The sequence below is a fragment of the Archocentrus centrarchus genome, chromosome 19, assembly GCF_007364275.1.
Source record: "Archocentrus centrarchus isolate MPI-CPG fArcCen1 chromosome 19, fArcCen1, whole genome shotgun sequence".
NCBI classification, from domain to species: domain Eukaryota; kingdom Metazoa; phylum Chordata; class Actinopteri; order Cichliformes; family Cichlidae; genus Archocentrus; species Archocentrus centrarchus.
Genome location: NC_044364.1, coordinates 11,152,515 through 11,167,641, shown reverse-complemented (window position 1 = coordinate 11,167,641; position 15,127 = coordinate 11,152,515). Strand labels below are relative to the sequence as shown.

Below are 15,127 nucleotides of genomic sequence, written 5' to 3'. Positions count from 1 at the left end.
GAATTTTCTCACTGCTCTGAAATCACATGTCATCAGGAAAACCCCTGCAATTTAATAGCAGTTAATTTCTTCTCTCTGGCTTTTAATTTGAGCTAATCGTGACATTTTTATATTATGTTATTATATTTTGTTTGGATCTTTGTTTGTTTGTTTTTTTTTATGTATGGCCTTTTTATTTTTTGGCTGCCTGTAAAGCACTTTGGTCCACTCAGATTGTTTAAATGTGCTATATAAATAAATTTGACATTGACATAATAAAGCCATATCTGCAGTCTATGAAAAAAAAGGTCCTAAGTTAAAAAGTGATAAAGACCCCTTCAGTGCTCGGGGCCGCAGTAACCAAAGTCCACATGCTCTAAGACAACCTTTACAATCAGAAGAGCCGTTTTAAGCAATTCTAGACTCGAAAAGAGCTGCAAAACTAGTCTGAGCCTTATCATCCCTACTTATTTAAGCTATTTGTTATACGTTTCTTTTATTTAACCTACAGTAAATACCCTCTGGCCCTCTAGTGATTCTAAATGGTGTTACAGCAAGTGCTGTAACACCATTTAGTGTCCTGCAGGTTTTAGATGTTTCCCTGATTCAACACCCGCACCACAATGTGGCATATACGTGTGGTCACCTGCTCCACCGCTGAGCTACCCGGGCGCCCACGGAATACTGCATTTTTAAATCGCCTAATATTGCTATCGGTCTTATCAGTCAGGCTTCATTAAAAATCTAAAAGTGTCACCCGGGTTTATGCTTCACCTTCTGACCTCTCTTTTATCTTTAGTGTGTCCAATACCGTTCTCATCACCAACAGATGAGATTATATACGACAGAATTTTAAGATTTCAGAAAGGTTCGTAATGATTTGGTCAAAATGCACAGAGGGATATATGGATCAAGATAGAATTCTGATGCACTTATGATTCATCCACACTGACTTTGCAATGATTTTCCAGCCTAAATATGGGATCCTCTCAGTTTCCACATGTTGAAGCACTTTGTGAATTAAGTACTTACTTTTGGATTTCCTCTGATAACTGCTGCACACTGGTATCCTCCTCAATCTCTTGCTGGCTGAGTTCAATGTGTCACTGAACTCCAATATGGTAATGAACACCCTAATTTCCCCAGGGAGCCTTTCGCGTGCCGCGGTAATGGTGCATTGCCTTTTGTGAGGCCTAAGTGAAAGCATGAATAACTTTGGCACTATATTACACTTGATATGTTGTTGGAAAAGGCATGGGAGGTGATACGGGCGATGCAATGCAGAATGAATTTATTAGTTATGCCACCTCAACAGGGATCTTCTGCTGCAGCTGTTGAAATGCTCTTAATGGTTATTTTTTTTTTCAGCAAAGCTTCATATATTTGGAAACTTGATGGCAACAAGAGAAGGCAGTAACCAGCATTATAGAGTTCCTCCTATATAGAATACATTTGTCATGCCCTTAAAAAGAAAAGGTTTCAGGCAGAGGCAAAGAAAAATGACCGTGATGGAGTAAAAGTATTTTTGCTAATTCAGACCGACTCACTCAAGCATAATCACAAATAATTCTTTGTTAATCAAACTAACATGAAAATGCATTTTACTGACCAGCACTATTTATTGCCGTGTCTTTCTCTCCTCCCCAAAAGCCCATTCTAAGCCACGGGAAAACCCTGCATTCCAGCTGCTCTTCTAAGTCTGTGTTCCTCCAGCTCCGTTTACTCTTGGCTGGATGTCCTGAGCAGTGTCTGCTGCTTGTTCATCAGCATTTTAAAATGATTGATGGTTCCCATATCCTGTGAGATCAAGTCACTCTGGCCGATGTCAGACTTTTATATTTGGGAAAATGGTCTACACGCTTCTCTGTTCTTGCACTTAAGATATAAGACCTGACATGCACTTAACTTTATGTACTGCAGACAAATAATAGTGAATAATTCCTGCAGAAGTTAGGTCTCAATAAATCACATATAAGTCCCAAATACGCTATCTTGCCATATTTGTGACACTATTTAATATGGTGGCTTCGTCTGTCAGTAAGCAGATAGAACAGACAGAGGCGAAGCCAGAAACCAGAACATTTTAGGTGAGTGCAGAAAAAGTCAATGATGTTCAAAAAAGTAGAAGGAATAACAGAAACACCTCTGTGCATACTGCAGTGCAATTCAATAATACCACAGACTGCACCTTCAGAAATCACCTCTATAAGCTCAATGGTTATGGAGCACCGTTCTGGCTCCATAAACGTGCATCTCTATCATACAGTTTCAACAAAACCTAAACATTGTAACATGCACTCATTAGCCACTTCATTAAGCACACCTGTTCTCTAGGGTTTACAGAGAATGGTTCGAAAGAGAAACTATCCAGAAACTATTTTCTGGGTGAAAATGCCTTGATGATGCCCAAGGTCAGAGGAGAATGACCAGACAGCCTCAAACTGACGGGAAGGCAACAGTAACTCAAATAACCACTTGTCACGAAGAAGGTATGCAGAAGAGCATCTCTGTTAAACCTTGAAGCAGGGTGCTACAGCAGCAGAAGGCCTCACCAGGTGCTACTTCTGTCTGCTAAGGAAACTGTGGCTACAATTCACATGGGCTCACCAAAACTGGACAACAGAAGACTGGGAAAATGTTGAAAAATGTTGCCTGGTCTGATGAGTCTTAATTTCAGCTGCGACATTCAGCTGGTACCCATTTCCTGACGGCTGCTTCCAGAAGTATATTGCACCATGTCATAAACTTTAAACACTCACTTTAAACAACGTGAAACCATGGATAATCCTGCCTTGTATCAAGGATACAGGCTGCTGGTGGTGTCACTTTACTTGAGCAAGACAATAAATTCTTTCTACTCCACAGTCACCAGATCTCACCTTTAGCATGTGGTGGAATGTGAAATTTGCATAGTGAATGTGCAGCCAAGAAATCTGCAGCAACTGTGTGATGCCTGTGTGTACCTAACAAAGTGGCCAGTGGGTGTATATAATCTGTATAAAACTGCATTTGTGTTTTATTCAGTGGCTGAGTTTACCTAATAAACCAGCAGCTATGTGTAACAGTCCAGGTAGATGGCAGAAAAACTAATTACTTGGCACTTCCTAACAAAGTCACAAACTGAAGCAAGCAGCACAAACAAAAAAAAAAGAATACACACAGACAAAGGCATGAAAAAAAGCAGCCTACTTAAAGCAACAAAGAGCTCAGCGTAGTGGCCAAATTACCACACGTCAACACATCTGGCAGGCGCAGCAATATCTTCCACTTGCATAATAATCTGTATACTGCTGTCTTCCCAATTAAGCACAAGTTTACATAAACAAAATGTCCCTCATAAGCTAGCTTAAAATCACTTACTATTGATGTCAAGAACAGTCAGATGAGCATCTTCTCTGAAGAAGATTACTGAGTGAGAGATATGTGTCATGTGTGTTTCATCCAGGAAAATACCAGCCTGAAGTCCCTGGCCCCTTATTGGTGCATTAAATACAAACAAAGTTGGCAGGAGGTTCTAGGGCTAAATAAGCAGGCATGTTTGTCCACCTCCTGGCTGAAAGGGGGGAATGGTGCAGGTAGTCTTTTTATTTAGAAACAAGCCACAGAACTGTTTTTCTCTTTGAATTGTTTAGTGAAACCTCAAATAACCTTTTCCGGTTATAAGAGGCCAGCTACTCTCAGCCTCCCTTTTCTCACAATGAAAAGGACCACAGGCACTTGAACTGCTAACAAGTCAGAAACAGGAGCCTACAAAAACCAAATAAAAGAAGCTAAGAGAATTATTGAACTGGCATCACTTTATGTATTAATCAACTCTTATTATCGATGAAAAACAGAAGTGCTTTATACATTAAATAGTATATGAAAATTCACATAAAATATAGAAGGCTCACTTTCAAAATTTCCAAACCCTAAATGTCCTCAAACTGTTCTTCAGCATTAATACAATTTAATAACTGCATTCTTAATAGAGAATGTGGGTGTCTGCAACTGCTACTATGTTATGTATTAATCAATTCAAATTATCTGTGAATAAAATATAAATACCTATAAAATACAAAAGAATGATCTCCAAAATTTGCAAAGCTTATGTCCTCAAACTGCTACTTTTACTTTAAAAATGTATCACTTCATAACAGCAGTCTTATTAGAAAAATTAGACAGCTATTTATTAATGTGCCTGCTTTTCTCTTAGACTTAAACCCATCCTTTTTCTTTGATAAATAACTGGCAGAGAAGAAATCAGAAAATAAATAAAGTTTTTTTCCATTAATACTTGCTTTCATTTTCTCATTTTTCTCCTTTCACTGGTCCTCCTCTCTGAATCTAAAGAGAAGAAAATCCTCCCACATGTTTTTTTTTTTGGGGGGGGGGGGACTTGCATCTATGACATTTCCACGTTTATTTTAAGCTTCTGTAGACTTCATTGCCACCTTCATCCAAACACTACAAATAAATCTGAGATTTAGTGATTAAAGAGCAAACATCTGTGGAGGCGCAATAGCATCAAAATCTTGCAACTAGTTTTCTTTCCATTACTCTCTCGATATTGGTTGAATGTCAGCGCTGCCAAACATGTGCCCAAATGACTTGGGTGCACAGGTGGTGTAGGAGTGACAGGTTGTGGATTCTCAGCTGACAGAATTTGGCATAAATTAGGTTCTGGTATTTTTTTTTTATTTATTTATTTTTGGTCGCTGTAGAGAAAGTGAAATGGGTGAGTGGATACAATGCATCGGTCCTTTTGTACATATGCCAACAGAAATATGGTAAAGACGATAGATTTTTGCATGTGGATTCAACCGGCTCTATGAGTGAGATCTCAAAAAAAAAAAAAAAAATAGAAGAAGAAGAAGACACGGGAGAGGAGAGACAATCAATTAGAAAAGAAGAACAAGAATAATCTCTCTCTGAATGAGATCAGTGACTGCATGTGCACACACTGAATGTGTTACACATTTGGAATTCATAACCAAAACATGGAAAGAGTGATTCACATATGCTACTAATACTTTCCCCCACAGCACTTCACGCTTTAACACACACCTCACCTAACCTATTTTACCCCATAGTGAGAAAACTAATCATGTCCAACAACGATTCAACTGTCAAGCCCTTCCTTTGGCAGTCGCACAAATATTGCCCTGCTCGCCTCTTATGTTCAGCCATCTGTTGGAAGTCCCTGAGTCACCACAACACAGGATCATCACCTATTCTTCTCCTTTTAAATCAAACAGACTCCACTGAGGATTTTTCAGTGCAAACCTAATCCATCATCAATGCCTGACATCACTTCGCTGCATTGGAGCCAAAGAAATTCATCATCTTCACCTCTCTTCACACAAACAATGCAAAATTTTAATAGATTCAGCGGCCTAATATTGAAGGCTATCCTTTCTAGCCCAGTGGATGTCAAATGTTTTCTCAAGTGCCCAGACTCATCTCACTTTTTTTGATTGCTGCTTCTTTGTATATTCTTAATGCTCCCACTGCTCTACAGAGATCTGAGATTTGATGGCACAGATTTGTGTTTGCATGCCGAGCCCACAGTCCGGAACTCACAACTTAGAAAAGTTCTCAAAAAGTACAACAGAGAAGTACACCTACACCTACCGTATTTTCCGGAGTATAAGTCGCACTTTTTTTCATAGTTTGGCTGGGGGTGCGACCTATACTCCGGAGCGACGTATATGTGACATTTATAACACATGAACCAAAATACTTCAGCCACTTGACATCTCCGTGAACTGCAGCTTTATGGCAGTCTTGTGTAACCTGTGGGCGCAGTGGATGGTGGATGGAGAGCACAGCTTAACGGCAACTGGGAGAATGCGCCACCCAACTTTCCTGGAAGTCATTGGATGGATCAAGAAAACATGGGCTTCAGTGACAAACCATCCTGTTGGGATTCAGAAAGGCTGGAATAATTGGAACTGCAGCTGACGACGAGTCTGACTAACGCGACACAGAAGAGGAAGCGGCGCTTCGTCTACGGAGTGTACGGAATTGTTTAGAAGTGACACCGAGGATGAAGAATTCAATGGATTGATGGTTTGGTTAACTTGTTAGTATGTTCTTTATGCTATGGTTATCTGAATAACTTAATGTTACGTTAACATACTGTAGCGATTCTCTTAGTTAGAGAGCGTGTTGATGTTGTGGGATTTCGGACTGTTCGGGAGGTTCGTGAAGGCAGCATGGAGAGAGAGAAAAGACCGAGAGCTTGCCTGTGTGTGTGTGTTGCTGTTCCGCTGTTGTAGTTGTGGTTGGCGTGGCTGTGGCCTACAGCAGCCGTTTTTCTGTTAATAAAGACGACCTTTGTTGTGAATATCGCCGACTTTGGAAGTGTGTTTACAACGTTACAATACCGAACACGTGTTCGTTGTGCGTCATGTAGCTGAATGTGCTACGTTAGCATAACGAACACGGTTACGCCTACGTTATGCTAACGTAGGCGTAACCGTGTTCGTCCTGTTCTTTAATCCATTATTATTTTAAATTGCCGTTCAAGATGGAATTTGTGCTCTGAGTCTCGGATTCTATCAACCCCCCCCCCCCAAAAAAAGTGCGACTTATAGTCCAGTGCGACCTATATATGTTTTTTTCTTCTTTATTATGCATTTTTTGGCTGGTGCGACCTATACTCCGGAGCGACGTATAGTCCGAAAAATACGGTATATGTTTCTATTTTAATATGAGAATTATATCTGTCCAGAAGAGGATTTCATAAATAATCTACTATATTGTCATGCAAACACATCATATGGTCATTCATGTGCCAGTGTAAACAGGAAGCAGAATTTAAGAGCAGAATGCTCGCTGTGCATCACCGAAGCTCGTGGCTCAAATGTTGATTACAGACATTTCAGTTGCCTCCCATTGCCTGGGTAACCGTCTAATGTATTTACTATCAGGTCATATGTCAATTAATGGTATCCTGCCTTCTCATTGGTAGTTGATTCAACTGGTCAACTGAAAGTTGAGAAAAAGTTTATCTTGGGTCTCGCCCACTTCTTGTCTTTATTGACTTTCTTTGGCCTCTGAGAAAAGAGAAAGGCTACCTACAGAAAAAAGAAATCACGAAAGGTATGTCATAGTTTGATTTTTACTACTGGTAATTTTTACTACTGATAAGGCACAATCATATATCAAACGTGAATGTCAGCCTTTTCAGGCTAAGAATAGGGCAGCACCATTTCCCTTAATCTCTATTTTAGGCATCCTAAGGGCCGTTCTAGAATTGCAGGACTTTTTCTGTCCCAACAATGAATTTGAAAATAATCTGTGAGCAAAACATACAAGTGTACAAGGATAATTTTCACTAGTTATTTAAAAAAGTAGCTCCAAAATATTATTTAAAATACAAAATAGTTACAGTGCACTACATTCTACAGCAAACACGAATGCATATATAACAAACATTGCAAAAATATGTTAAAAACATATAAAATATTATTAAGAAACATTTCCATGGTCCTGAGTATTTATTTGTCACATTAATGTCATAAACTGCAAATAAAAATATATCTGTTCAGCCATGTTATCGCGTGTAACCACATTATTCTAACCCTGTTACCATATCATAAAAAAGTGCACCTTTGATGCCTGAGCTGGACAAATCAACAATTCTGAAGTTTTTATTACTCGTCTTTTATAAAAACATATACTGATATAAATGGAACATTAAGTTGATCCTTCATTAAAGTGTCCATTTTTCGACACCTAAATGAAAACAGACTAATAATTTGGATAGTATAGGCATAGACATATTAATATGTTTGTTTGTTTTGGGGAGGGTGGGGGAGGTTAAAGTAAACATGTTACTGTGGATGAACCCAGAGCTCTTAGAACAGAAAGTCCTTCAAAAAAAAGCATGAAATACTCCCTGGTCTTTACCAACGCATTTTGTTTAAAATAACAACTTCAGCTGCAGAGCATTGTCTGCTGGTAGTGTGTGATGTTTTTGCCCATTCAATTTCCCAGTGTAGACTGTGTCACTACAATAACTTTCAATGGACAAGAGTTATATTTTTATACCGCTAAGGAACTGTCACTGACTGAAGAGAGTTGTGTGAATGAATTTCAGTGCCCTGAAAGTGTCTCTCAGCCAAATGAAACTGAACTTTGAAACCTTTTAGGTTTTTTATTTTGAATTAGGAGAACTAAATTTGAATTCTGAGGAGTGAATGCAGAAGTATATAAAGATTTTAACTGAACTGAATCAACGAGGATCAAATACAGTTTCAGCTGAATTCAATTTCATAACATTACATTAAGTTTTTAAATTTATTAAAACTTTTACATGCCCATGGTAAAGTACTGTTTGTTTTGTATAGTTCAACTTTTGTAGATATAAATAAGATGTTGTTGTCATGCAGTTAAAACAACAGGATGGTTTCATTTGGTGCTGTAGGTGCATAAATGCAAAAACACATAGGCATTTCTATGTGGTTCCCAGGCAGCCTGATGCCATGATAATATATCAAGCATAATTTAAGTTTTATGGATATTAATCAGGTGTTACTGACATGAAGTATAATTGATATGATGCTATAGATGCATGCATGCTAAAAACAGGCCATTTTGGCCATTTGCTAGGTGGTTGCTAGGGAACATGATGATCTCATGATATCTGATATAGATAAGAACATTCAAGGGCCTAAGATGCATGTGCGTGCGGAGTTTGGTTTCTCAGCTCCTGATTGTGTAGGAGGAGTTTGCAGACAAAGAAACACACAAACACAGTTTTTGCGTGTTATAGAAAGATTCAGATTCAAAAGATTCTTATTCAATTTATGTGACTATTGCAATTATTCAGGTTGAGAAATTCAAATATTAAAGATACTAATTCAGTGTCTACTGACATATTTCAGTATAACAGCTACTCTCCCCTCCAGATAAAGACACGCAGTGAAAATCTCCCGAACGACACCCAGAAAACAAGCAGCACTGTCCACGAGGCCTTCATAGATGCAGCCAAACAGGCTCCACCAGTCCTAACCTTTCCAGGCCTATCTGTAGTATTAGGAACTCACTAAACAGAGGGAGCAACTCCAAAATGTCCATATTAATTATGGCTGCCAGAAGGCTTTTGTACTTTGTAAATGTAAATTGCTGAAATATTTGATGGTCTTTTCTCTTGGGAGCACACTCTGTATGTGTCCCTGACTTGCTGTCTGCTCTCTCAGTACTCGTTGAGAATGACTGAAGGTCTTGTAGACAAGCCAGAGGTATTGCTTTTTGTTTTGATAGTTCAGGATGAGTCACCCTCTTCACCCTTCAGACAAGTGGCAGCAGCTCATGAGTGCAATGCTACTTAGACCCTCAGGTAATTAGGCCCGAGCCGACGAAGTCTCGGCGAGGAGCCTATTGGATTCACTATGCCACATACCCCAAAATGCGTTAAAATCCCCACGGTCGCATGGGACGCGGTCGCCAGTGACCCCTGACCTCATAGGGACGTGGGTCAGGACGAGACGTTTCCGAAAAGGTATGCGTCGGGGTGACTGGGAAAACGCCTAATTGTTTTTGCTCGAATTCTCCATTATTCTTTATTATTTTTAGGCCCGAGCCGACGAAGTCTCAGCGAGGAGCCTATTGGATTCACTATGCCACATACCCCAAAATGCGTTAAAATCCCCACGGTCGCATGGGACGCGGTCGCCAGTGAGCCCTGACCTCATAGGGACGTGGGTCAGGTCAAGACGTTTCCGAAAAGGTATGCGTTGGGGTGACTGGGAAAACGCCTAATTGTTTTTGCTCGAATTCTCCATTATTCTTTATTAGGCCCGAGCCGACGAAGTCTCGGCGAGGAGCCTATTGGATTCACTATGCCACATACCCCAAAATGCGTTAAAATCCCCACGGTCGCATGGGACGCGGTCGCCAGTGACCCCCGACCTCATAGGGACGTGGGTCAGGTCGAGACGTTTCCGAAAAGGTATGCGTCGGGGTGACTGGGAAAACGCCTAATTGTTTTTGCTCGAATTCTCCATTATTCTTTATTATTATTTTTCTTTATTATTATTATACTTTCTCTCTCTTTGAACCCAATTTTGACCCCCTGAACATGCGCGAAAAGTCACCATTTTTTGCATGGTGGTCAGGTCTGGCGAAAAATTACGTATTTTAATGTCGCCACAAACTAACTCAAAAACACGGCTACACTGCGCCCCCTGGAAATTTCATTTTTCGGGCCCCTATGGGAGAGGCCAAATTCAAGTTTGCCCTAGATTCATGAAATTCTCGTCACACATAGATCATGTCAGGACAAACAAAACATCCTCTTGAGGCACCCCTGCATGACCCACAGGAAATCCACCAGGTTCACTTGAAATTTGGCTTTTGCCGAGTCAGCAATTTCGCTCACCTTGTATTTGCGCGAACTTCTCCTACAGCATTTGACCCACAAACACCAAAATGGCTCAGCATCATTTAGACACATAGGGCATCTAAAGTTATCGAAGGCTTCGTATTCATTTCAATTGTCTTGTCACACTAGGCCCCTGAAGTTGGCCTTCGTTTGACCAATAATTCCGGTCCTCTTTCCTGCCATCAATCGCACATGCTTTGCCCGATCTGCCCCAAAATGGAATCATTTATGAACACACCTACACTGAATCCATAAGTGCAGAAACCACGTCGATTGATGCCATAGCGCCCCCTACAGAACAAAATGAAACTTTGTATGGGGGTCCACAAAATTAGTTTCTCTGGTATGCATGAAAATTTTGGTACACAATCCTCAGATCCTCCTGGTCAGAAAAGGCAATCAGACCTATGCCCAATTTTGCACGCCACACGCGCCACCACAGCGCAAATGTGCGTTGCGTTTATATGGGGAGCCAACAATTTACTTTCTCAGACATGCATGCAATTCGAGACAAACATTCTTTACCCCAGCACGATCAAAAAAGTCAATGACACCCATGTCCACATTCCCACAGGAAATCCGCTAGCTTGGCTTGAAATTCTGTTTTTGCCAATTTTGCACTGTTGGACACCTCGTATTTGCGCGAACTTCTCCTAGGGCATTTGACCCACTAAACCCAAAATGGCTCAGCATTATCTAGAGACATGGGGCATCCAAAGTTATCGAAGGCTTCGTATTCAATTCAACGGGCTTGTCACACGAGGCCCCTGAATTTGGCATTCGTTTGACCAAAAATTTCTGTCCTCTTTCCTGCCATCAATCGCTCGTGCTTTGCCCGATCTGCCCCAAAATGGAATCATTTATGAACACACCTACACTGAATCCATAAGTGGAGAAACAATGGCGATTGCTGCAATAGCGCCCCCTGCAGAAGAAACTGAAATTTTGTATGGAGGTCCACCGCATTGGTTTCTTTGAAATGCATGAAAATTTTTTTACATGTTCTTCAGATACTCCTGATCAGAAAAGTCAATCAGACCTATGCCCTATTTTGCACGCTGCAGCCGTGACCACCACCCCAATGTCAAGATGACATCATTATGGAGAAACCACAACCTTCTCACACGTATTGCGCAATCACTCACGCACTCTTTCTGCACTTTGCTTGCAATTTCCTTTCCCTTATGTACTGGACAAGACTTAATTTAGATTTGTGGATTCAGAGCAACAAGTGCACTAGTGCCCCCTACAGATGGAACAAAATCATTAGATGGTGGGAATCACATTTAGGTTTTCTGAAATGCATGACAAAAAGGTAGAAAACTTCGCAACAGTCAAATAGATAGATTCAACAGTGTTATCATGTCCATCCTTGCCAAGATTTTCATCTTTTGCCAGTGGGGATTACATTTGGCAGAACAGGTGGCTCTCTGACAGCTTGAAGGGGGATCTCAGGTGGCTCGCAGGTGGGTTGCAGGCTGTTTGCAGGGCACGTTGTTCGCAGGGAAGGCAGGTCGCAGGTTGCAGGAGCAGCGGCTCTCAGGCGGCATGCAGTGGGGTTTGCGGGGCTCGCAGGTGGCTGGCTGGAGATTTGCGGAGCTCGTAGGTGGCTCGCTGGGGGTTCGCGGGGGCTCACTTGCGGCTCGCGCTGGGTTTGGCGGTCGCGCACGCAGCGAGGGCCGTAAAACGCCGCTTGCGGCTTTAATTATTATTATTTTTCTTTATTATTATTATTATACTTTCTCTCTCTTTGAACCCAATTTTGACCCCCTGAACATGCGCGAAAAGTCACCATTTTTTGCATGGTGGTCAGGTCTGGCGAAAAATTACGTATTTTAATGTCGCCACAAACTAACTCAAAAACACGGCTACACTGCGCCCCCTGGAAATTTCATTTTTCGGGCCCCTATGGGAGAGGCCAAATTCAAGTTTGCCCTAGATTCATGAAATTCTCGTCACACATAGATCATGTCAGGACAAACAAAAAATCCTCTTGAGGCACCCCTGCATGACCCACAGGAAATCCACCAGGTTGACTTGAAATTTGGCTTTCGCCGAGTCAGCAATTTCGCTCACCTTGTATTTGCGCGAACTTCTCCTACAGCATTTGACCCACAAACACCAAAATGGCTCAGCATCATTTAGAGACATAGGGCATCTTAAGTTATCGAAGGCTTCGTATTCATTTCAATTGTCTTGTCACACTAGGCCCCTGAAGTTGGCCTTCGTTTGACCAATAATTCCGGTCCTCTTTCCTGCCATCAATCGCACATGCTTTGCCCGATCTGCCCCAAAATGGAATCATTTATGAACACACCTACACTGAATCCATAAGTGCAGAAACCACGTCGATTGATGCCATAGCGCCCCCTACAGAACAAAATGAAAATTTGTATGGGGGTCCACAAAATTAGTTTCTCTGGTATGCATGAAAATTTTTGTACACAATCCTCAGATCCTCCTGGTCAGAAAAGGCAATCAGACCTATGCCCAATTTTGCACGCCACACGCGCCACCACACCGCAAATGTGCGTTGCGTTTATATGGGGAGCCAACAATTTACTTTCTCAGACATGCATGCAATTCGAGACAAACATTCTGTACCCCAGCACGATCAAAAAAGTCAATGACACCCATGTCCACATTCCCACAGGAAATCCGCTAGCTTGGCTTGAAATTCTGTTTTTGCCAATTTTGCACTGTTGGACACCTCGTATTTGCGCGAACTTCTCCTAGGGCATTTGACCCACTAAACCCAAAATGGCTCAGCATTATCTAGAGACATGGGGCATCCAAAGTTATCGAAGGCTTCGTATTCAATTCAACGGGCTTGTCACACGAGGCCCCTGAATTTGGCGTTCGTTTGACCAAAAATTTCTGTCCTCTTTCCTGCCATCAATCGCATCGTGCTTTGCCCGATCTGCCCCAAAATGGAATCATTTATGAACACACCTACACTGAATCCATAAGTGGAGAAACAATGGCGATTGCTGCAATAGCGCCCCCTACAGAAGAAACTGCAATTTTGTATGGAGGTCCACCGCATTACTTTCTTTGAAATGCATGAAAATTTTTTTACATGTTCTTCAGATACTCCTGATCAGAAAAGTCAATCAGACCTATGCCCTTTTTTGCACGCTGCAGCCGTGACCACCACCCCAATGTCAACATGACGTCACTATGGAGAAACCACAACCTTGTCACACGTATTGCGCAATCACTCACGCACTCTTTCTGCACTTTGCTTGCCATTTCCTTTCCCTTATGTACTGGACAAGACTTAATTTAGATTTGTGGATTCAGAGCAACACGTGCACTAGTGCCCCCTACAGATGGAACAAAAGCATTAGATGGTGGGAATCACATTTAGGTTTTCTGAAATGCATGAAAAAAGGTAGACAACTTCGCGACAGTCAAATAGATAGATTCAACAGTGTTATCATGTCCATCCTTGCCAAGATTTTCATCTTTTGCCAGTGGGGATTACATTTGGCAGAACAGGTGGCTCTCTGACAGCTTGAAGGGGGATCTCAGGTGGCTCGCAGGTGGGTTGCAGGCTGTTTGCAGGGCACGTTGTTCGCAGGGAAGGCAGGTCGCAGGTTGCAGGAGCAGCGGCTCTCAGGCGGCATGCAGTGGGGTTTGCGGGGCTCGCAGGTGGCTGGCTGGAGATTTGCGGAGCTCGTAGGTGGCTCGCTGGGGGTTCGCGGGGGCTCACTTGCGGCTCGCGCTGGGTTTGGCGGTCGCGCAGGCAGCGAGGGCCGTAAAACGCCGCTTGCGGCTTTAATTATTATTAGGCCCGAGCCGACGAAGTCTCGGCGAGGAGCCTATTGGATTCACTATGCCACATACCCCAAAATGCGTTAAAATCCCCACGGTCGCATGGGACGCGGTCGCCAGTGACCCCCGACCTCATAGGGACGTGGGTCAGGTCGAGACGTTTCCGAAAAGGTATGCGTCGGGGTGACTGGGAAAACGCCTATTTGTTTTTGCTCGAATTCTCCATTATTCTTATTATTATTTTCTTTATTAGGCCCGAGCCGACGAAGTCTCGGCGAGGAGCCTATTGGATTCACTATGCCACATACCCCAAAATGCGTTAAAATCCCCACGGTCGCATGGGACGCGGTCGCCAGTGACCCCCGACCTCATAGGGACGTGGGTCAGGTCGAGACGTTTCCGAAAAGGTATGCGTCGGGGTGACTGGGAAAACGCCTAATTGTTTTTGCTCGAATTCTCCATTATTCTTTATTATTATTATTATTATTATTATTATTATACTTTCTCTCTCTTTGAACCCAATTTTGACCCCCTGAACATGCGCGAAAAGTCACCATTTTTTGCATGGTGGTCAGGTCTGGCGAAAAATTACGTATTTTAATGTCGCCACAAACTAACTCAAAAACACGGCTACACTGCGCCCCCTGGAAATTTCATTTTTCGGGCCCCTATGGGAGAGGCCAAATTCAAGTTTGCCCTAGATTCATGAAATTCTCGTCACACATAGATCATGTCAGGACAAACAAAAAATCCTCTTGAGGCACCCCTGCATGACCCACAGGAAATCCAACAGGTTCACTTGAAATTTGGCTTTTGCCGAGTCAGCAATTTCGCTCACCTTGTATTTGCGCGAACTTCTCCTACAGCATTTGACCCACAAACACCAAAATGGCTCAGCATCATTTAGAGACATAGGGCATCTAAAGTTATCGAAGGCTTCGTATTCATTTCAATTGTCTTGTCACACTAGGCCCCTGAAGTTGGCCTTCGTTTGACCAA

General features: G+C 42.1%; 1 protein-coding gene across 1 annotated transcript in view; it reads left to right on the top strand.

Annotated features, from left to right (window-relative positions):
- The first annotated feature begins 6,943 nt into the window (after nt 1–6,943).
- Nucleotides 6,944–15,127, top strand: part of LOC115798696 (glycylpeptide N-tetradecanoyltransferase 2-like) — a 45,452-nt gene continuing 37,268 nt past the window's right edge. Inside the window, exon 1 of the mRNA XM_030755638.1 lies at nt 6,944–7,065. The gene's annotated coding sequence lies outside the window, so the exon portion shown is untranslated. The remainder of the gene's footprint in view (nt 7,066–15,127) is intronic.